The 23,522-nt window shown below is 47.1% G+C and overlaps 1 protein-coding gene across 8 annotated transcripts in view; it reads left to right on the forward strand.

Annotated features, from left to right (window-relative positions):
• Window positions 1-23,522, forward strand: part of IQSEC1 (IQ motif and Sec7 domain ArfGEF 1) — a 227,441-nt gene that overhangs the window by 138,555 nt on the left and 65,364 nt on the right. Inside the window, exon 1 of one of the 8 annotated variants that reach the window (XM_084872436.1) lies at window positions 21,020-21,122. The exons of the other annotated variants lie outside the window; for them this stretch is intronic. The gene's annotated coding sequence lies outside the window, so the exon portion shown is untranslated. Of the gene's footprint in view, window positions 1-21,019; window positions 21,123-23,522 lie in introns of those variants that run through there. 8 annotated transcript variants of the gene reach the window in all.

The following is a 23,522-nucleotide window of genomic DNA, read 5'->3' on the forward strand; positions in this document are numbered from 1 at the left end:
CAGCCCAACTTCTGGCCTGCAGAGGCTGTCAGGAGCTCCTTGCACTGGTCAGCTTGCCCCTACCCAGAGTCCTTTCAGCTGGCCATCTCCCCATCTCTTAACCCCGAAAAGATGCAGCATCTCTCCTCTGCAGAGACCTCAGGAGAACCCCAGTCTGTAACATTTCAAGACAACCTCTCATGGTATAGGGCACACCCTGCAAGCTTTTCTGATAGCTCTTGTGTGCAGCACCTGATGCTCTGCTGTTTGAGCCTTAAAGAGTCCTGGTCTCTCCCTACCCTCCCTTTCTAAATAGGCACATTGGGTAGGGAATCCAGTAACGGGCAGAATATTACAAGGGGAGCCTGGAGTGAAATCCAGATGTTCTGATGTTGGGCCTCTAACAGGCCCTTGCCAGCCCTGCCAGGATTTTCATGCTTTTGCTCAAAGAAGTCTGACTCTGAACTAGTTGTACTAATATTTACACAACTTTCAGTTCAAAAACAAGGACAGGACTGACATCTGCACAAACAGTGAGAGGACTGCTCAAATAGGTGTTTCTGGAAGGGATTGGACAGGGTTCCCTGGATTGTGGGAGCTTAGTGTGCCTGTGTGTGTTAACTGGCTGGACTCTGTGGAACATGGGGTCATGGTTTTCTAGGAGAATCTGAGTCAAAGGCAGCTCCGAGAGGCAGAGACTTAGTTTCAAATCCCAGCTCAAACTCAAGTACAAGCTACCACACCCCTCTTAGCCTCAGTCTTCCTCTCTGTGGAAAGGAATATTAATACTGCTTCACAGAAGTACCTGAGAAAATGGGTGTCTAAAAGCCCTCGCCCAGCTGGCCAGCCCTAGGCCTTTATAGTCAGATAGCTTGATCATTCAAGTCGGTGTTCTGTTCTTCCACTGCCACTAACCCTTTGGATTTTCTTTCTTCTTCTTTTGTAAATTTCCTTTGAATTATGATGGAATATCTGCCCACCAAGCACAGTGGCAAGGTCTGATGGGCTTGGATCCTGCCATGGGCGTGAGTTCTGCAGAGGTGGCCCGGTCCCTTGTGTCTGTGTGTGCTTGTGTGGTGGGGAAGGATACTCAAAGGCTGTTGAGCGTGACTTTTTGTCCTCAAAGCAAGTCACAAGGAGTTTAAAGGCCCTTAAGGCTCTTGGAGAATTCATTGTTGTGGCCTTACCAAATCGGGTGCTCCCACTGCATGAGCTGCTGCTGAGAGAAAGTTACCGTGATCGTGGTAGGAAACATGGCATGCTTACATTGGACTGGCCACTCTTGTAGTTGCATAGCTGACCCCAGCTGGGTGGATGCCCTCCAGGCCCTAGGCCCATGACAGGCACCACCCTAGTGAGGAAGTGAATGAGCCCATGGATCACACATGCCCTCCTGAGCTTGGAGGGTTGGTTGCTTTGTTCTCTGGGGAGATGTGTGTGACCCAAGGGTACCCAATGTTGCACTTTCCTGGTTGTTTTGTTTTCTTATTCACTCCCCATGGGAGGGGAGGAGCATTAATAATCTGGAAAGTCACTAGCTGGTTAGTGAGTGGCCTGCTCATTTGGGTTCTGGGCTGGATTGGAATCTGCCAGTGTGAATGCTTCTTTCCAAATGGTGTTTGTTTCTCTGTTTCTGACCAGGAGGTTAGATGGTGTAAGGATTAAATGTGTTAGTGCACGTGAAACATTTAAAATGTTGCTCTAGTATATTATAGCAAGCACTCAATAAATGTTAATTATAATTATTGTAGTTGTTCTTACGGTATTTGTCCTGATTATTACTAAGCTTGAAGGGTCTTTCTCTCCAGAGACAAGAAACCTCCTGGAGAGCCGTGGGCAGGACTGGCTGCAGTTAACTCTCCAGAAGTGCTAGCATCAGTCATCTCCTAATATCCTCTTTTTGGGACTCAGCTTTCACATCTGTGAAGGTAGATGAGCTTCATGACCCTTGTCATCATTTGGTGAGGGAGGACGATAAGGGGGCAGATTCTGTAGCCAGGCTGCCTACCACCCTAACCTCAGCTCTGATCCTCACATGCTATATGATCCGCACACACTCTATGATCTTGGGCGTGTTCCTTAGACAGTTCCTCCATTTGTAGCATGAGGTGCTGGTATAGCAGCTTGTGAAGTTGTTGTGAAGATTGGGTTAATACACACAGAGTGCGCAAATAGCACAGAGAATGTTACTTGTTTAGGGCAGATACGTTGCTAGATGGGAGTGGGTATCTTTAACTATGGTCAAGGCCAGGGTTAAGAAAGAGTAAGGCTGAGAGAATGGTAGTGAGGAAAGCAGTTGAAGGGCCAGGGATGTTTATGGTGTGAAGCAGTGATGGAAGCAACTGGGGGTGAGACAGATTGCAGACTTGGTGAGAAGGGACTAAAGCTCATAGGCTGTGTGTGGGCTATAAGCACACACACAGCCTAATCAGTGTTTCCCAAAGTGTGGTACGCATACCCCCAGGGGTACGGGAAGAGTTTGGTGGGGATATGCGTTCTCATGAGTGTGAGGGGTACTCAGTGTTACAAAAATTATAGAAGGGGTACACATATGTCAAAAGTTTGGGAAACATTGCGTTAACCCAGATTTAAACAGCCCACTAAGAGTGGACAATTAAGAGTGTTAATATACTTATTTTATTTCAACCTCCCAAGAATCCTGTGAAGTAGCTGGTATTGTTCCAATTTTAGAGATAAGAAAACTGAAGTGAGGAGAAAAAGAAAATAAAATATTCAAACTTTACAGGACATAGATTTCTTAAAAATTTAGTATATTCATTTATTCCTCCATTTATTTATTCAACACCTACTATATACCAAGCTCTGAACAAAGTATGAGGCCATCCTAGCTAATAAAGAGGGAATATGCTAATTGACTGCAGATACGTTGCTAGATGGGAGTGGGAATTTCTTTTTAACTATAGACACGGCCAGGGTTAAGAGAGAGTCAAGGGCATTTCTTAAAGATGGCGACACCCACAGCCACAAGATGGCGGTGCCCAGTCCCCTCAGCCCCACCTGGACGGCAGCTGTGCGGCCTGGGTAGGCCCGCCCCCAGGCAGGTCTGGCCTCTCCCCGCGCCTGCCTCCAGAGTCCCCCAGTCCCCTCAGCCCCCCAGCTGCCCAGGGCTGGCCCGGGGTGCAGGGAAGCCTCAGACAGCAGCTGCCCAGGGCCACCCAAGGCGCAGGTAACCAGGGCCAGCCAAGACTTGTGCTGCCAGCAGTGGCAGCAGCAGAGGTGTGATGGAGGCGTCGCCTTCCCCTGATCGCCAGGTCAACTCCCACCCCTGAGGTCTCCCGGACTCTGAGAGGGGGCAGACTGGGCTGAGGGATCCCCCTCCAGTGCATGAATTTTCATGCACCAGGCCTCTAGTCTATATATATATTTAAAAGCCTAAGTGACCATTACGACTGAATGGCTGGAATGACTGGTGGATCAATTGCTATGATGCGCACTGATTACCAGGGGGCAAATGCTCAATGCAGAAGCTCCCTCTTGGTGGTCAGTGTGTTCCCACAGAGGGAGTGCCACTTAGCCAGAAGCCAGGCTCACAGTTGGTCATCACAGCTGTGGCATGGGAGTCTCTCATGACTCTGCGGCAGCGCTACCGAGCAGTGGCGGGATGAGCATGAGTGGCATGGCACCCAGCTCAGGCTCTTCCCTGGCCACCTGTAGAGATCAGGCCTAAACCAGCAGTCAGACATCCCCGAGGGTCCCGAATTGCAAGAAGGGACACGCCAGGCTGAAGGACCCCACTTGTGCACGAATCCATGCACCAGGCCTCTAGTAAGTTTATAGGTTCTTTGGTTTATTTCTTCCCATACTCACCTCCCTTCTGAGATCTGTCAGTCTGTTCCATGCCTCTGGATTTATTTTGTTGGCCAATTTATTTTGTTCATTAGATTCTACAAATAAGTGAGATCATGTGATACTTGTCTTTTTCTGACTAGCTTATTTCGCTTAGCATAATACTCTCCAGGTCCCTCCATGCAGTCTCAAAGAGTAAGAGATTCTTTATTATAGCTGCATAGTTCTCCATTGTGTAAATGTAACACATTGTTGTTGTTTTGTTTTTTATTTTATTGATTTTAGAGAGGAAGGGAGAGGGAGAGGGAGAGAGAATCGCCAATGATGAGAACCATAGGTTGGCTACCTCTTTCACACTCCTCCCCACTGGAGATTAAGCCTGCAATCCGGAATGTGCCCTGACTGGGAATCTAACAAGGACCTCCTGGTTTTTGGGTCCAAGCTCAACCATTGAGCCACATTGGTATGGTGTACCACAGCTTTTTTATCCACATATCTACTAATGGGCACTTGGGCTGTTTCCAAATCTTAGCTATTGTAAATAGTTATGCTATGAACATAGGGCTGCATATATTCTTTGGGCTGCAGATGTTCTTTTGGGGTTTTTAGCGTATATTCCTAGATGTGGAGTTACTGGGTCAAACAGAATTTCCATTAAAAAAAATATATATATATGTGTGTGTATATATATATATATATATATATATATATAATATATATATATATATATATTTTTTTTTAATTTATTTTAGAGAGGAAGGGAGAGGGATAGAGAGATAGAAAAATCATTGATGAGATAGAATCATTGGTCGGGTGCCTTCTGCATGTCCCACAATGGGGATCAAGCTGGCAACCTAGGCATATGCCCTTGACCAGAATTGAACCTAGGACCCTTCAGTCTGTAGGCTGATGCTCTATCCACTGAGCTAAACCAGTCAGGGCCATTTTTATTTTTTGAGTAACCTTCATACTGTTTTCCATAATGGCTATACCGGTCTGCATTCTCACTAGCAGTGTACTAGGGTTCCCCTTTTTCCACATCCTCACCAGCACTGTTTTTATTTATTTATTTATTTATTTATTTATTTATTTATTTATTTATTTATTAGAGGCCCGGTGCACAAAATTCATGCACGGGTGTGTGTGTGTGTGTGTGTGTGTGTCCCTCAGCCCAGCCTGCACCATCTCCAATCAGGGACCCCTCAAGGAATGTCCGACTGCCCGTTTAGGCCCAATCCAGGTAGGATTGGGCCTAAATGGGCAGTTGGACATCCCTCTCACAATCCAGGACTGCTGGCTCCCAACTGCTCTCCTGCCTGCCAGCCTGATTGATGCCTAACTGCTCCTCTGCCAGCCTGTTTGCCCCTAAGTACCCTCCCCTGCAGGCCTGGTCACCCCCAACTTTCCTTCTCTGCCGGCCTGGTCACCCCTAACTGCCCTCCCCTGCAGGCTTGATTGCCCCCAACTGCCCTCCCTTGCAGGCCTGGTCCCTCCCAACTGCCCTCCTCTGCTGGCCATCTTGTGGTGGCCATCTTTCATCCACATGGGGGCAGTTATCTTTGACCACATGAGGGCAGCCATCTTGTATGTTTGAGTGATGGTCAATTTGCATATTATTCTTTTATTAGATAGGATTAGATAAGATAGAGGCCTGGTGCATGGGTGGAGGCTGGCTGGTTTGCCCTGAAGGGTATCTTGGATCAGGGTTGGGGTTCTCTTGGGACATGGGGTGGCCTGGGTGAGGGGCCTATAGGGGTTTGTAGGCCAGCCATGGCTTCCCCCCAGGGACCCAGGTGGAGGCCCAGGTATCTGGGATTTATTTATCTTCTATATTTGAAACTTTGTGCCTTGAGTGGAGGGCTGGGCCCGCCAGGGTGTGCGGAAAGCTTGGCTTCCTCCATTGCGGGGGGAAAGCCAAGCCTTCTGCTGTCTCTGTGGCCACGGCCATCTTGGTTGGGTTAATTTGCATACCCACCCCTGATTGGCTGGTGGGCGTGGCTTGCTGGTGTAGCAGAGATATGGCCAATTTGCATACTATTCTTTTATTTTATTAGGATTGATGATGACTATTCTGGCAGGTGTAAGGTGGTACCTAATTGTTGTTTTAATTTGCGTTTTTTTTAAAAATATATTTTTATTGAGTTTTTACAGAGAGGAAGGGAGAAGGTTAGAGAGCTAGAAACATCGATGAGAGAGAAACATCGACCAGCTGCCCCCGCACACCCCCCACCGGGGATGTGCCCACAACCAATGTACATGCCCTTGACCAGAATCGAACCTGGGACCCTTCAGTCCGCAGGCCGACGGTCCATCCACTGAGCCAAACCGGTCTTGGCTAATTTGCATTTTTTTATAATTAGTGATGGTGAGCATTTCTTCATATGTCTCTTGGACATCTGTATGTCCTCTTTGGTGATCTAGTTTGGAGAAGTATCTATTCAGGTTTTTTGCTCATGTTTAAAAATTGGATTGTTCGCCTTGTTTTGAGTTGTATGAATTCTTTATATATTTTGGATATTAACCCCTTATCAGATATGTTCTCCCATACAGTGGGTTCCCTTTTCATTTTGATGGTAACTTGTTTGGCTGTGCAGAAACTTTTTATTTTGATGTAGTACCGTATGTTTATTTATTTATTTTTTTTCCTTTGTTTCTCTTGCCCTAGGAGATGTATCAGTGAAAATTCTGCTACCTGAGATGTTTATATTTTCTTTGAGGATTTTATGGTTTCACAATTTACATTTAAGTCTTTTATCCATCTTTAATTTATTGTTTAGTTTTTTTGTTTGTTTGTTTTTCATGTACCTGTTCAGTTTTACCAGCACCATTTATTGAAGAGACTGTCTTTACTCCATTGTATGCTCTTGTGAAATATTAATTGGACATAATGGTGTGTGTTGATTTCTGGGGTCTCTGTTCTGTTCCATTAATCTGTTTGCCAATACCAAGCTGTTTTGATTACAATGGTTTTGTAGTATAGTTTGATATCTGGTATTATGATCCCTCCATGGAGAACATAAATTTGGTCTTCTGGTTAATGTGGAGCTTCTCCCCCCCCCCCCCCCCCCCCCCCCCCCCCGATGTTGTTGTAGCACTTGGACTTTCCTGAACGGAGGATGAGGCAGACTCAGAAAGCAGTGGGGTAATGGGGAGTCAGGAACCTGCGGTTTATCCCTAGGGCTGGGCACTCGTAAATGGACATCTCACTTTGCCCTTGGAAGTTCAGAATAGTAGCCTTGAATCTCAAAAACATGTTTGTTAGCCGAAACCGGTTTGGCTCAGTGGGCAGAGTGTCAGCCTGCGGACTGAAGGGTCCCGGGTTCGATTCCGGTCAAGGGCATGTACCTTGGTTGCGGGCACATCCCTGGTGGGGGGCGTGCAAGAGGCAGCTGATCCATGATTCTCTCTCATGGATGTTTCTAACTCTCTATCTCTCTCCCTTCCTCTCTGTAAAAAAATCAATAAAATATATTTTAAAAAACAAACAAACAAACATGTTTGTTAGCCCTAGAAGGTTAGCTGGTGTAAGAACAGTCCTGCAGATTTCCTTGTTGGTATTGGGATGACTCTGAACTGGAGACAATGGGAGAGAAGGGGCTATAGGAGTGCAAGTTTATAGTATTTGCTCAGTAAATGTGAGACATTCTATTGTTCTTACTAACTGGTATTCTACCACAGTTATTATTCTTACTGCAGTTATCTCCCTATGCAAGCTCTGGAAAGGGGCCTGAAGTGCAGTTAGTCCCAGGCGTGAGTTGGAGAGGAAGTGTTTGGGAAGTAGCTCTTTTCTCTGCTGCTAGTGGAGGGAAGGTGCAGGCAAGCAAACATGAATTCTCTGTTCCCTCTGGGGCCCTTGACCTTTCACAAAGTCATAATTTAAATGTTCAGGGTTTTTTGTTTTGTTTTGTTTTCCTGCTTAGTAAAAATGGCACAAAGGCTCAGAAAGATAATAGGCTTTGATGTGGGTAGTAAATTCTTAGCACAATTTTGAAATTTTTCTTTCAGATAATTTTAAACATACATAGAAGTAGAAAGAATGGCATAATGACCCCCATGAGCAATTTATTTTATTGCCCCTGATTATTTTGAAGCAAATACCAGAAATCTTGTTGAGTTTGCATCAGGGACCTGCTGCACTGCTGTTTCTGGTCCTGCAGGTGTCATGCTGTGGGGCCTCTGGAGTAGAGCCTCCCTCAACATCCCTTGGCTGTATTGGCCACCTGGGCCAGTTTCCCAGCCTAGAAGACCAAGTGATGCCTGCCCCATTTGGAGAAAACTGTATGGGAGGCCCTATGTCTATAAGTGAACGAGGGAAGCCAGCCCATCAGACAGGGCTTTCTTGGGGGGATGCCCAAGGCACTTGCCTTCGTGCCTTAGGTCTCCAGACAAGATGGGGGCTCTCTGCTGAGTGTCCCCAGGTTCCTGCCTGCTGCCCTAGGTTGCCCCTTGGCAGGTGGTAGAGTCAGAAAGTGGCACCTGCCTCCTCCACACCTACAAAAATATATTTTAAACAGTTGTCATACAATGATATGGCCCCTCACCTTGCTTGGCCTCTGGGTATCCTGACATGCTGCCTTCAACAGCTTTTCTCTGTGGCTTAAGAAATCAGCCCTCTTGGGTCTCCTCCCACCACACCTTGGCTCCTTCTAATGCTACTTGGCCAGCTGCTCTCCACGTTGTGCTGGTGTCAGCATTGGGCTTCCCCAGACCCCTGCCAGGCCCTCTTCTCCTCGGCACACAGTCACTTCTAACCTGGCTCCTTATTACCTCTTGCTTCCCTAATTTGCTTCCCTCCATGTCTTCATTCACCTCCTCAGGTTCTGCCCAGAAAGCTGTAGTCACCTAGCCCCTTTTTCACCTTTACCCAATGCATCCTGTCATTGCTCAGTACTTGGCCATCGCATAGTGCTACATTGGGTGCTCAAGAAATTTTAGTTGCTATAATTCTTATGAACATCTATATAAATAAAACCCTAATATGCAAATAGAACGGACAGTGGAACAACTGAACAACCAATCACTGTGATGTGCTGATCATCAGGGGGCGCGCAGAACATGCTGGGCGTCAGGCGCTGTGGGGTGGTGGAGCAGGTGAGTGGGGGTGCCAGACCAAGGCATTGGTTACTGAAAATCCTTTGCTCCCATGGGCTGTGGTCCCGCCCACCTCTCACACCTACTGCTGGTGCGGCTACCGGCCCCAATCGCTCCTCAGGCCTTCTCCACCTCCCCCTGCTGCTGAGGGGCAATCAGGGCCAGCAGTTGCCTCTTGCACCCGCAGCTGGCGCCAGCCCCAATCGCTCCACAGTGGGTGCAAGCAGGGTGACACCATCAGCATGTAGGAGCCAAGGAGTGGGAGCAGGGCTGCCGGCAGACAGGGGATTGGGGGCCATGGTGGGAGGGACCAGGCTGGGGTGCAAAGGATGGGCCTAGACCCGCCCTGTGCCCACCATAGCCTCTTGGATCACAGTTCCTATCAAGGTGTGTGAATTCTTGCACTGGGCCCCTAGTATTATTATTAATATCTCTAGTGTCTAACACAGTGATTCTCACATAGAAGGCTCTCAAAATCAACCAAGTTTAGGTAATAAACCAACAGTGGGCCTGAGTCCTGCTCTGTACCATTGACCACCCCTGGTCAGTTCACCCCTTACTCACATATGGTCTGATTCCTATTTTTGACTAAGGATGTTCCTGAAGGCCTCTTCCCACTGTTGCATGCTCACTGCCTGACAGCCCCCACTGGCTCCTCGTGATGCCCCTGCGATGTGAGGAAGCACTAACAATCTTGTGTTGTGATATTGACAGCATGACCCCAAACGCTTCCTGGTGACACACCCTAGGCTGAGGATTTGTGTGTGTGTGTTATTTGGCTGGGGGTAAACAGTACCCTCATTTTATGATTGGAAACTGAGGCATAGAGAGGCCAAGTCACTTGCCCAGGTCACACAGTTCCTTTCTGCCAGCTACCAGATAGTCACCAGGGAAGGCCTCTATGTCAGTGTTGCAGTTGCAGGTAATTAAGGGGGAGTGGTTTTCCTTACCTTGACCTTTCATTCTTCCCTGAGACCTATTCGCACATTTGCCTTAGGTACCATGGGGGGCCAGTCAGATGTTGACATGCAGTGGAACCTGTGGCTACAGGCCCAGGTCCTAAAAGGGCTGGAGGAGTAAAAATAAAGCAGGTGGGCTTTCCCCACAGAGGGAGGAGTATGACGAAGGTGGGGGGTGTGAAGTAGCTTGTTCCATCTGCTGGTGGACCAGTGCCTCAGTCAGCCTCTGTCCTACTTACCCTCTGTGTGCTTCTCTGTGCCTCAGTTTCTCAGTCTTCAAAATGGGAAAGTGATACAGCACCTACCTCGAAGGGTTGATTTATATGACAGAATGAGCCCTCCTGTAAACTGTAGACTCAGTGATTGTGACACGTCCATAAGTTCATCAACTGTCAGGAGGTTGGTAGTGGGGGAGGCTGTGCACATGGGACAGGGCTATGTGGAAACTGTACTTTCTGTTCATTTTTGCAGAGAACCTAAAATGTCTTTAAAAAACAAAAATATATTTTAAACAGTTGTCATACGATGATATGAATTAATCCCCTGTGAAGTGCTCAGAGCAATGCCTGGCACAGCTCTGGTATCTATGTTCTTCTCTCCACCATTCTCAGGTCATTCATCCACTCATTCTTAACATGCTTGCTGACCCCTGCCCTGGCACTGAGGACATAGACATGTAGAACACTCCTCCTAGTATCAGCCTACCCGTTGGACCCAGGAGTCTTGTGGGTGCTGTGGGCACAGGTATCCTAGGAGGGAAACAGCATCAGTGAACTGGCACCACAGCACATAGCTGCAGACAGCACCACACAGACGGAACTTCAGAGTGAGATGGGGTCAGGGAGACATTCAGCAAGTTGGGGGGGGGGGCGGGGCGGGTGTCGGTGCCACACTGAGGAGTTTGGACCATGACAAAAACTTTAAGCCAGGAAGGATTTGGAGGATTTGCATTTTAGGTGCTTTCTGGCAGCCAAGGGTGGGCAAGTGCAGAAGGGACCTCTTAGGGCAGCTTGGTGGTGGTGGTAGTCCTGGATGAGACTGCAGAGCTGGGGTCAAGATTGTCCTGGGCTCTGAGAGGGCCACACGCCTGGCTCTGGCCAACAGGGTAGGTCTGAGGCAGAGGCCTGTAAGAGGGGCATTTTTCTCCTCCTCACGGCCCATACTCTTTCCTAGAGCCAGCCTTCTGGTCTGTGCCTTATTTCTAGCATCCCAAGGGTGTCCCTGGGGCCCATCCCAGCCCTATCTTCTGGAGCCTTCCACAGAGAACTGCTTTATTTAAGTCTGTGTTGTGCATATGGAAATAACTAGAGGCCTCTGTATTTAATTTGGCTCAGCTGAGAAGGTTTTTGGCTCTGTGCACACATGTTGAAAATCTTTCTGAGTGAGCCCAGGGGTTGGAAGCTCTGGTCATCTTTATGCAGTCAAAACCAACAAGCACTGCCTTGGCTCAGCTAGGGGTGAGGGTCTGGCAGAGGGCAGGCTATAGAAAATGGCTGATAAAAATACAGAAAGGGCAGAGGTGATGCCAGCCGCAGAGGAGACCATGGCGAGGGAGGCAGTGTTGTAAACATTGTTGCACAAGACCAGGTAAACTATAGGTAGAATGAAAGGAAAGGGGCTTTTGAAAGTATAAAGCTCTGTATGGACATATAGGAGATGTTTCTGTTTTCCTGAGCAGGGAATGCTTAATTTGAAGAATGCTTCTCCTGATGCCCCTCTTTTTGGCCTTGATAGTCCAGGTAAAGCCTCTCAGTAGAGCCCTTCCCTAATCAATGGTGCAGCACAGAAGTAGCCCCACATGTTTGCACAGGGATTTACAGTTGCCAAAGCGTGTCCTTGCTTGGTCCCACATTCCTATTGTGTAAGTGGAGTAAGAATGATACCCACTGCCAGATGGAGGCCTGTCCCAGGTCACTCAACCCAGAAGTGGGGAAGCTGGACCTGACCTGGTCTAATCTCCAGGCAGAATTTCCCCACCATTCTGAACATAAATGGGCAAAGGGTCTGCCGAAGGTGGGTAGAGCTCAGGGTCTGCCGAAGGTGGGTAGAGCTCAGGTTCAAACCCCTGGACATCACCTGAAAGTCTAGTTTTGGAGTATCTTGACCCTGTGAAACTGAGGAGTGAGGACATCTGGTGCATTGAGCTTGGTGGCTCTGCCAACCATATGATTGAGGATCATGATGGCATCACTTTGATAGTCTTGTGAAAATCAAATACTCAGAGAATGCAGCAAAGCTGAAGTCCTTGTCATTCCCACCAGCTGTGCAGAGCTGTGGGAATTACTGAGCCTTGTCCCTTGGGATTTGGTGTTCTAAATCAGGTTCCTTGGAAATAAACTGATCCCAGTGCTATAGATATGACTTCTCTTTGAGTTGGGTCTTAATTTTTCTTTTTTCTTTTTTGCAAGTATCATAAGCAAATGCAGAATGCCCTCACTAGGCACAAAGGTGATTGAGGTAGAGGAGCAGGCCTGGTGTGACCAGGACTATGGTGATGGGAAAACATGTGGGTCTGATGGGTATTGCTGCTACCTCTCCCTCTGATTGTTAGCTAGCAGGGATATGGACTCAGTGTGGCCAGAACTCTACTGCCTCCCCACCCCCCAGGAGAAGACAGAAGCCTAGATTTCCATATAAAATTTCTAGATGGTAAAATCTTGGTGATTCATCTTGGTTTTTTTGTGTTTTGTTTTGTTTTTCCAAATGCTGTTCGAGCAAGGCCAGCCAAGCTGGAGCTCAGTATTGAGACCTGTTGAGCTCCTTGCACAGAGGCTCTATCTCCTGGGTAGCTCTGGGCTGTCTCAAGTGTCCATATATAAAGAGTGCCAAGGTGGGCCCTAGGCCTCATTCTTCAGTGTCTCCAGGCCTTTCAGCCAGCTGTCCCAGGCTTGAGGCCCATGGTCCTGGAGGGATGGGCCTGACCTCTGCCTCAGTCCTGGCTCAAATGGCTCAGGAAGAATAAAGGGACTTTTCACAGCTTCCCTGGAAAGGCTGCAGGACATGCATTAGAGGCTTGATTTTCCTCTTGGGTTAGGCCTGTCCCCTGACTTTTGTCCCCAAGATGATCATTAGGCAGGTTGGAGGCCTCCAGTAGAGATACCACTATGAGCAGCACTTCCTCAAGCAGAGGCCCTGGTTGGGCTGGATTGTAGGTTGTTTGCATAGGCCCCTCTGTCCCTCCCAGGGCCTCATTGCAGCTGGCTTTGAACCCAAGTAAAAGTGCATGTTTACCAGCCTGTGGGGTGCATCTCTGTTTCTGGTTCCTCTCTGAGGCTTCATCAGTGCTGGCCCAGCCCAGCTGGCTTCCCTTGTTTTGGGAGGTGGGCCTGGAAGAGGGTAGGCCAGGAAGCCGAGCCAGAGCATCCCTGAGTGTGGGGCTGCATGTGTCTTCTGTTTCTCTGTGACTGGAGGCCTGAGCAATAGTGTTCTGGGTGCAGAATGTGTGTCTGTACCTTGGAGAATCTTGCCAGCTTCTACAACTGTTTAGAATTCCCAAGGTCCAGCTATAGGCCAAAGGAGTGAGTATGGACACAGGTCCCATCACACCTGTGCTCCAGGGATCACTTCGTGATCTGATTAAGTCTCTCTCCCATTTAGTTCTCTTTCTTCTAAATAGGAGAGGAGTGAGCCCTTGCCATTGGCTTGTGGGGAGTAAATGAGATGGCGCAGTGAAATGCCAGGGGAAGCTAAGATGAGGGTGGCATCACCCATAGGGAGGGTTGTGGTCCTCAGGGTTTCTGCCAGGGAGAAGCTAAAGCATGAGGCGCCATCGGGGAGGATGCATCGGCACAGCTCTGCAGCTTCAGAGCCTGCTTATTCTTTGGGCAGCATTGTTTCCCTCTCTGTGGTTGTAGAATGAATGAACAAATGAGTGGTGGTATTTTCTTAGTTACTGGTAGTATCACTCATTCATTTGTTCATTCATTCAACAAATACTAACTGATCTCTTGCTATGCCAAACTGTGAGCAAGGAACAGGTTACATTGGCAGCCATCTCTCTGCCCTTCCAGAGCTGACTCTTTAATGGTAAGAGACAGACTTATAAATCAGAATGAATGAGAAGAGATGGTCAGATAATGAGACATGTTATGAAGAAACCCAAGAGCTCCTTCTGATAGAGACCATGGAGGTGCGGGGAGATGGCGCCTGCACATCCAGAGCATGCCTCTTCCTTCCTTCTGCCTGGAGACCTCTTTCTCCACCTGTGCCGCTCTCTGGTGCCGTGGAACACCCTGCACTGGTACCCACATGCCACGAGGCGTCTCCCTTAACCTTGCACAGGATGCTGTGTTTACCCATAGTCAAGACCCTTGGGCCTCTCTGATGGGAACCCCCAAAATCATAAACGGACAGGGGAGATATGATGGCAGGTTCTTGGGGCCAACTTCTGACCCCTCCTTGTCTCTAGGACTCTGAATTCTAATCTCCAAAGCCCACTCTGTCCACGGGGCTATTTTAATTTGAGTGACTCGGTGGTGGAAGGTCTAGCCTGGCTCCCAGGCAGGCATAGACACAAATGTCCTTTATGTTTGGGAGTGAGGCCTGGGCAGAGGAGGCTGGAGCAGCCACCTCCCTGGGGTCTGAAAGCTGACCTTGGCAAACGTTGACTGGATAGAGCAAGGGCCTGATTGTGTGTGCTGCGTGCATAGGACAGAAACTTTGTTCTTCCCTCTGGCTCTCTGCTAATGAGAACAAGCCCTCTCTGAGGAAAGGCTTCATTCACCGCAGCCCTCCTGGAATAACTCCTGTCTAATCATGCTCCGCATTCCCTGTCTAGAGCACTGTCCAGGCCCACTTCCCTGATGCCATCGATCACTGCTATGGCTCCCTCCATCCTTCCTGTGTTGATATTCTGCACTCTGCAGTTAGAGTTGCCTTTCTTGAATCCCATTGCTGTCCTATCCCACCCCAGTTAAATCCTAGACCCTTCCTCGACCTTGCCCTGATCCTTAACAAGCCTTACAAGGTCCTGAAAATTCTGGTGCTACCTCTAGCCCCATACATGTTCCCATCACACTAAACTTTTCTATCCCTGTATACACCATGAACTCCCACCTCTCTTTGCTCTGCCTTCACAGAGGGGGAGTCCTCAGCTGGAAGCACCCCTCACCTGCCCCATAGCTTCTTCTCGTTGGGTTCTGGCTAATGGTGAGTACCTTCCAGGAAGCACTCCTTCCTCTGGCATTGGGGCTCTGCTTGCCATCCACAGGGCCTGATGCTTCCCCACTTACTGTTCCTAACACAGCCGTCATCAGGTAGCTCTGTTCCCCAATGTCCCTGTGAGTATGGGGTCATGTCTGTGTGACACTGCCATATCCCCAGTGCCTGACACAGGCCTGTCACACAGTGTGCATTCAGTAAATGTGTACAGAATGAAGTGACAGGCCAGGGAAGAGAGGGTTTGAAGGGAGGGTTCTGGGAGAGGACAGACCTTGGAGTGGGTGATTGGTTTTGTGTCTACATTTGGTCTCTTTGCACCTGGCTGTCCCTGCTCATGGTTTAACGAATAAGTTTTTTCAGGTCCAGAGAAATATTTCAAGACATTAAAACCAGTTAGGTTTCTAAATTACCTTCCTTTTTTAAAAAACCAAACACTGTAGCAAGTTGTTTTGTTGTTGTCGTTTGTTTCATTATTTTGTGTGTGTGTGTGTGTGTTTAAGATTTGTTGTTCCACTTATTTATGCACTCATTGGTTGATTCTTGTATGTGCCCTGGCCAGGGATCAACCTTGGTGTATCAGGATGATACTCTAACTAACTGAGCTACCCAGCCAGGGAAAAAGGTTTCTTGTTAGCTATGTTTAAGCCTAATTAAGGAAGCTGGGTCAGATTGACTCTCCCCCTACCTGCCCTGGACTTAAGCTCAGGGACCCATTTGTCCTGTGGGGCTCAAGAGGAGCCTGAGCTCTCTGGCTGGTGCTTGGAGTGTGAGCACAAAGCGATTTCCTGAGCACTTTCTGTGTGCATAGCCTGGTGTTTACCCATCCCTCACCACAACTTTGTAGGGCAGGTGAATTGAGGACCATTTTATTGGTGGGAAACTGAGGTCCAACCGAGGCAAGTTACAAAAGGCACACAGTGGCAAAGCTGTGGCTGTAGCTCTGCTCTCTGGACTGGTGTAGTAGCCTGGGCCAGTCCAACATTTGGAACGCATCATCAATTAAGCAACCAGCTAGGGCAGTGGTTGGCAAACTCATTAGTCAACAGAACCAAATGTCAACAGTACAATGATTGAAATTTCTTTTGAGAGCCAAATTTTTTAAACTTAAACTATATAGGTAGTTATTAATTTCATTAGGGTACTCCTAAACTGGCCTTTGCTAAAAACTCAAGAGGCCAAAGAGTTGCATCTGGCTTGCGAGCTGCAGTTTGCGACCACTGAGCTAGGGCCCAGGAAACTGCAGGTGGCTGGATGCCAATCAGTTCAGCACATGGAAATACATTCTTTTCTGATTTTTGTTTTCTAAGAAAAGTCAGAAATCTGAAGTTTGAGTGAATATTCTTGGTACCTAGTTCTAATTTAAGAAAGAAAATGAAGGCAATCACTGCTTCGTGTAAACCAAACAGCCATGCTGGCTGGACGCAGGCCCTTGGCCACGGGTGTGGAGCAGTGGGAGGGAAGAGGGCTGGGCTCTGCCCCATCTGCCACTGGGTGCCTGGCAGAGATTCGATAGGTCTCTCCTTTTCCTGGGCCTCATTTGTGCGATGGAGGGGCTTGGCATTTATGGGATTTCAGACCGACCACATGTCATAATCATTTGGGGCTTGAGTGAGTACCATTTCTAGGGCCCCATTGCTGATTGACTCTTTTAATTCTTGGGACTTCCTTGAGCTTGAGTGGGGTTGGGCTGTGAAGGCTCCCCAGGAAAGGCTAGGGATCAGCCAGTGTGTGTGTGCCATGGCCCTAGGCCCTCTGAGGTCCTCTGGTTCTACAAGTTCTCTGTGTCTGGTTACCACTGCTCTGAGGGAGGGATGTTAGTGCCTGGCCTTTGTGACTTTCAAGCCCCACAGTTGGGAATAGGGGATAGAAAAACTGCTAACATTCCTTTTCAAAACCTGTTGCTAGATAATTTTAAGTTATATTTGTGAGGATTTTTTTCATTGTGTTAACTTTGGGTGTGCTTTGTGTGTCTGTGATTTCCTATCCTGCCATCCCAATCAAGACCTGAAGCGTCACTTGATGGTCTGGTTGTGGCTGTTGTAAGTTGGTTGCCGCCACTCTGGCCCAGGATTGCTATTCCCACATAGCAGACAGAGCAGGCCCTTCCCCTTTTCCCCCTCCCCAGGGTCTGGGCTGTTTAAAAAAATCCTGGCTTGATAGGATTAGTGTGTGTACCTTCTGTGTGGCAGACCCTGTTCTGGTCTGGAATCCCAGTTCTTACAGGACACACATGCTAGTGAGGAAGCCACACAATCATATTCCCACATATAGTGATGTGGTGATGTAGGTGCTATAGAGAGAAATGGAGCAGGGAAAGATAGAGGAGGGCTGGGGGAGAGGGTATAGTTTTAGGTCACCGAAAGCCACACTGAGACTCAGGTGACCTTTGAGCAGGGATCTGAGAGAGGTGAGGGAATGAGCCACGGGCTATCTTTGAGAGGAGATACCAGGCAGAGGGAACAGCACGTGCAGAGGTGTTGAGGTAGAAATGTGTCAGAGGGCAGAGGTGGATGGCATCCTGCGAAGTCTTCTGGATCACTGTGAAATCTGGGCTCTAAGTCCCAAGGAGGTGGAACCTGGTCAAAGTTGTATTTTCACAGGGTCCCAGCTGCTGAATTTAGGGTGAAAGGGATGGTGAGAGAGACCAAAAGAGCCCCACTAGAGAGACCGTGACAGTAAAGCAGGAAAGGTGAAAGTGATTCAGACCAGGCTGTGGGGGAGGTTGGACAGGCAAAGTGGTCAGATGCTGGCTCTATTTTGAAGGTGGAGCAGCCCAATTTGTTGACAGATAGGAAATAGGGTGTAAGAAAAAGAGACATGCCAAAAGAGACTCTCAGATTATTGGCCTGAGCAGCTGGAAGTCTCAAGTTGCTGCCAGCAGAGATGGTGTAGGCCAGGGAGTGCAGGAGCCCACTTTTGAGCTTATTTCAGATGCCTACCAGTCATCAAAGGGGAAGTGCCTGGGCAGTTGAACTTTGGTTTGATTCCTTCGTGATTACTGTATGTCCCTAGTAAAGCAAATTTGGGAATTGGGTAAAAGCAGAAACCCTCCTGACTCCTACCAAGCCCTATAGGGGTATGTTCTTGATTGTCTAGAAAGCTTGTCACCTTCTTCTTTTCGATATGATGCTCCTGGTTAACTAGCCAAAAGTCACTTTGGATGTTTAGGTGGATGTCACATTGAGTCTGTGCCTCACATAGACTCCTGCCTTAAATATTTTCAGTTTTCCCAAGAGTGGCATCCCACTGCCCAGGTCTTGGCTGTGTCTGGAGGCTTTCAGTGGAGGGTTCCACATGTGTGCCTAAGTATGTGCCGCCTGTGGACTTATCCTCACTACCTCTCTGTCCACCTGCCCTAGCCCTACAGTTCCCTCCTACTCATTACCTTTCCTGAGGATCCTTCCTTCTAGTTCACATTTATCCCAGCTCTGTCTACTTGGGGGGCTTCCAGCATCACTACGCCCAGTCTGGGGAGGTCCTCAGCTCCTCATCCCTAAGAGGGACTGAGCTTCAGGTGTTCCTGGGGGCCCATAAATCCCTTCAGTTGCCACATGGGCATGTGACTTCTTCAAGAACCACTTACCAGCTGTGGGCCAAACTGTAAGGCTCAAAGCATCCTGGAGATTCTGGGAGATAACGGAGGTCTCCAGACCCTGCTGAAACTCCTACACAAGGCAGCCCTTCTCCCGTAGCCGAACTGCTAAAAACTTCTCTGAAGCCCCCAGGCTGCCTTCACCTTGCTTCTGGTCCCACTGCCTGCCTGCTTCCTTTGCCCAGGATGGCCCCACAAAGACCTGGGGTGGCAACTGGTCCTGAGGCTGCTCTTTTCCAGTTGAGCTATCTCTGCTCTTGTACAGAGGACAAGACCTCCAGTTTTTCCCCATACTTACCTCCTCCCTAGACCTTGCCCTGGTCTGTCTGAGTCCCTCCCCCAGGAACTGGAGCAGAACAAGATCATCCCCTTTCTCATACTGCGTGATAAACCTGGGTTAAAATAGCCTAGGCAGCGAAGAGCGGCAGAAAGCCCCACAAGGGAATTAGTAGGTCCTGCCAAGAGTGACTCTCAGATTATTGGCCTCAGCAGCTGGAAGGCTCGAGTTGCTAGACTCCCTTTCTGGACTTCAGAAACCCTTAGAGCAAGAGCATGGGGAAAACCACAGGCCTGCAGACATGAGGACCATGTGCATTTCAGGGGCTTTTGCTCTCTGGCCTGTGAAGACTGCCAGGAATCTGGAATGAGGCTCCTACTGTGGACATTTAACCACGGATAGGCTTTTAGATTGCCACTTCCTCCAGCCCGGCCCATTCTGAAGAGTGTACTTCCCCACATGATAGGACTTTAGTTGGCTTATTTATCTCATGACCATGCTATACCCCAAAACCCCCAGGCTCTCAGCTCCAACTCTGCCCAACGTGTCAACTGCTTGTTCTTCCTCTGAGCAGCCAGGTGGTAGATATGCCTGCTTGGTGTCCAGGCCCATCTCCACTCTTCCCTACATGGGTGACCTCAGCCCAGTCACTCAGATTCATCTTCAGAAGGAATAGTGACCTGGCTGCCTCCTTGCTCCTAGGATAGTGTTTGGGTTACTGGCCATGTAATTTTTAAATACCCAACACAGAATCTGTACTTGGCAGGTTTAGGGAAGAGAGTTGCTACCACATAACCCCAAACTGTGTGATCAAGTCTATAAGCACACACTGCCTGTGTTCTCATTTCTCTCACTAGCTATGTGACCTTGGGATGGGCTGGCCCTCTCCATGGCTGAGAGGATTAAGTGAATCACATGTGAAGCTTACAGCACTGCTACCCTGTTTCCCCGAAAATAAGACAGTGTCTTATATTAATTTTTGCTCCCAAAGGTGCACTAGGTCTTATTTTCAGGGGATGTCTTATTTTTCCATGAAGAAGAATACGGTACACATTTATTTATTATTAAATGAAAATAAAGGAAATTTATTACCTGTATACGGTACGGTAGTACGGTAGTTGTCAACACAAACCAGACAAACTATGAATCCTACAGTATCAAGAATTTACTCATTTATTCAATGACAATCATGTCATCATCTTCTGGAACATCATCATAACAATCCAATTCCTGAATTTCCTGGTGAATTTCTTGTGACTCCATTTCTTTCAGAATCAGTGGACCAAATCTCTCATGTTTAGCAATAGCACTGTCTTTAAATGAGTACTTCTTGTCAAGGTAACCTGCTCGCAGTGCATTTGCAATGCAACTGTCAGTGATTTTCTCCCATGAATTCTTCACCCAAGTCACAACTTCTTGCAGTTTAGGTTTCACAAAGTTTACACGCTGATTTCTCTCCATTCTATTTTCAATGTAGTCATTAATTTCCACGCGCAAATTGTCTTTGAATGGCTTGTTTACTGCAATATCAAAAGTCTGGAGATAAGCCGTCATTCCTGCGGGAATCATTATCTGATCTATAAGGGGGCCTTATTTTGGGGGGGATACCTTATATTTCACTCAGAAGGAAACCTGTAAGTAGATCTTATTTTTGGAGGATGTTTTATTTTCGGGGAAACATGGTAGCTATGTACAATAGATATTAGCTGTTACGATCATTGCTGTTAGAGAGGAACCACTGGCATCCTAACAGTGGGTCTCCGCTTCTGTGCCAAGAGACACCTCTAACTAACATTTTTCTTGAGAAAAGTCGCTTATGACTTCACAGGTTATAATTAGAGACATATGTGACCTAGAGACCAAGGGCCCCCCACCCTGACTTACTCCCCAGCTAGAGTCTGGGTCCCTTTCTAGGACTCTCCTGTCCTCCCTCATCACCAGTGACTATGGCTCATGGCTGGAGATGGGTGTTCTCAGAAACCCTGCAGCAGTGGGGAGCAGATGACCCTGGCTCCCACACTGGGCCTGTCTGCCCCTCCCTTTTCTAACTGCTGGGACATGTGGGTTGGGCCCTCAGAGAATTCCCAGACAGAAATTAGAAAGCATTTTTTATGAGCAAAACACAGCCTTTTAAGGACTTTATCTGTATCAACTCTGTTAAGCTTCCCAATAGTCATGTGAAGTCAGTACTCTGCCCCCATTTAACAGGAAAGGAAACGGAGACACAGAAGTCTTCCTGTCTTTGGCCACACAGCTGGTAAGTGGTGTAACCAGAATTCCAGCCTAGACATCTGGCTCAGAAGCCACAGCAAGGTGCCCACAGAGTTCCCACCATGGCAGAAAGGAGGCAGGGCGTGGTGGGAGGGCATTTCAAAATGTGTTCTCTGTGCTGTGCTTTCCTCGTCCTAGGGTAGTAGGAAACTCTGGATGCCATTCTATAATAATCCAGACATTTCCCCACATAAAAATAACAGACCAGCTTTCAGTGGAGGAAGGCATGTTTGGAAAACTGGAGAGGAGGAGAGCAGCTTAGGGTAACCATTCACTGACTTAGAGCTTGGAGTCCCTGGGCCGCTGGAGCCAAGAGTGGACACAGCCATGTGTACCTCCAGCTCTTTTTTTTTTTTTTTTTTTTTTTTTTTTTTTTTTTGACTTAGAGCTTGGAGTCCCTGGGCCGCTGGAGCCAAGAGTGGACACAGCCATGTGTACCTCCAGCTCTTTTTTTTTTTTTTTTTTTTTTCGGAGAACAAGAAAAATAGGTTTATTTGCATTATGTTTATTAATTTGTGCAGTTACAGTGTCAAATTAATGTTCAAGAAAAAAATGTTAGTAATTTTAATTAAAATGTTCCTTTATTTTATGTTAACAATCATTCATTTATTTCAGCCCTTTGTATTCAGCATATCTCTATCAAAATGTTTCTATGAAAATTGAAGCTTTCATTTTTTTGTGGCCCACATAAACTTAAAACTTGTTTATTTGGCCCATGTTAGCCTTTGAGTTTGACATGCTTGATATACATCCACATCTTAAGTATTTTTTTTTTTTTTCTTTTTATTTATTTATTTATTTATTTATTTATTTATTTTTTACATATTTTCTTGATTTTTTTTTTTTATTGCCCCCCTCCCTCCCTCCCACACATCCCCTCCCTCCCCATAGTTTTATGTCCATTGGTTGTACTTATATGCATTTATACAAGTCCTTCGGTTGATCTATTATCTCCCCCTGATATCCCTACCCTCCCCACTGTAATTTGACAGTCTGCCTGTTGCTTTACTTTCTCTATATCTGTCTCTTGGTTCATCAGTTTATAAAGATCTTTATCATCCACCGATGTGTGAGGTCATGTGGTGTTTCTCTTTCGTTGATTGGCTTATTTCACTCAGCATGATGCTCTCCAATTCCATCCAGGTTGCTGCAAATGATGAGAATTCCTTCTTCTTTATGGCAGCATAGTATTCCATTGTGTAGATGTACCATAGTTTTTGGATCCAATCATCTGCTGACGGGCACCTAGGCTGTTTCCAAATTCTGGCTATTGTAGATTGTGCTGCTATGAACATAGGGGTGCATATATCCTTTCTGATTGGTGTTTCTAGTTTCTTGGGATATATTCCTAGAAGTGGGATTACTGGGTCAAATGGGAGTTCCATTTTCAGTTTTTTGAGGAAACTCCACACTGTTCTCCACAGTGGTTGCACCAGTCTGCATTCCCACCAGCAGTGCACGAGAGTTCCTTTTTCTCCGCAACCTCGCCAACACTTGTCGTTTGTTGATTTGTTGATGTTGGCCATTCTGACAGGTGTGAGATGGTACCGCATTGTTGTTTTGATTTGCACCTCTCGGATACTTAGTGACTTTGAGCATGTTTTCATGTGCCTTTTGGCCTTCCTTCTGTCTTCTTTTGAAAATATTCTGTTTAGGTCCATTGCCCATTTTTTAATTGGATCATTCATCTTCCTTTTATTTAGTTGTATAAGCTGTCTGTAAATGTTGGAGATTAAACCTTTATCAGTGGTAATATTTGCAAATATGATCTCCCACACCGTGGGCTTTCTTGTTGTTTTATTGATGGTTTCTTTTGCTGTAAAAAAGCTTTTTATTTTGAAGTAGTCCCATTTGTTTATTTTCTCTTTAGCTTCCATTGCCCTAGGGGCCGTATCAGTGAAGAAGTTATTTTGGCATACGTCTGAGATTTTGCTACCTGTGGATGCTTCTAGTATTTTTATGGTTTCCCGTCTGATGTTTAAGTCCTGTATCCATTTTGAGTTTATCCTTGTGAATGGTGTAAGTTGGTGATCTAGTTTCATTCTTTTGCATGTGTCTTTCCAATTTTCCCAACACCATTTATTGAAGAGACTGTCTTGACTCCATTGTATATTCGTGCCTCCTTTGTCAAATATTAATTGAGCATAGTGATTTGGGTTGATATCTGGGTTCTCAATTCTATTCCATTGATCTATTTGTCTGTTCTTGTGCCAGTACCAGGCTGTTTTGAGAACAGTGGCTTTGTAGTATAGTTTGAAGTCTGGTATTGAGATCCCTCCTACTTTACTCTTCTTTCTCAGAATCGCTGTGGCTATTCGGGGTCTTTTATTGTTCCAAATGAACTTTTGGAGAGTTCTTTCTAGGTCAGTGAAATATGTCGTTGGTA

The sequence above is a fragment of the Pipistrellus hanaki genome, assembly GCF_964339955.1.
Source record: "Pipistrellus hanaki genome assembly, chromosome: 2".
NCBI lineage: Eukaryota > Metazoa > Chordata > Mammalia > Chiroptera > Vespertilionidae > Pipistrellus > Pipistrellus hanaki.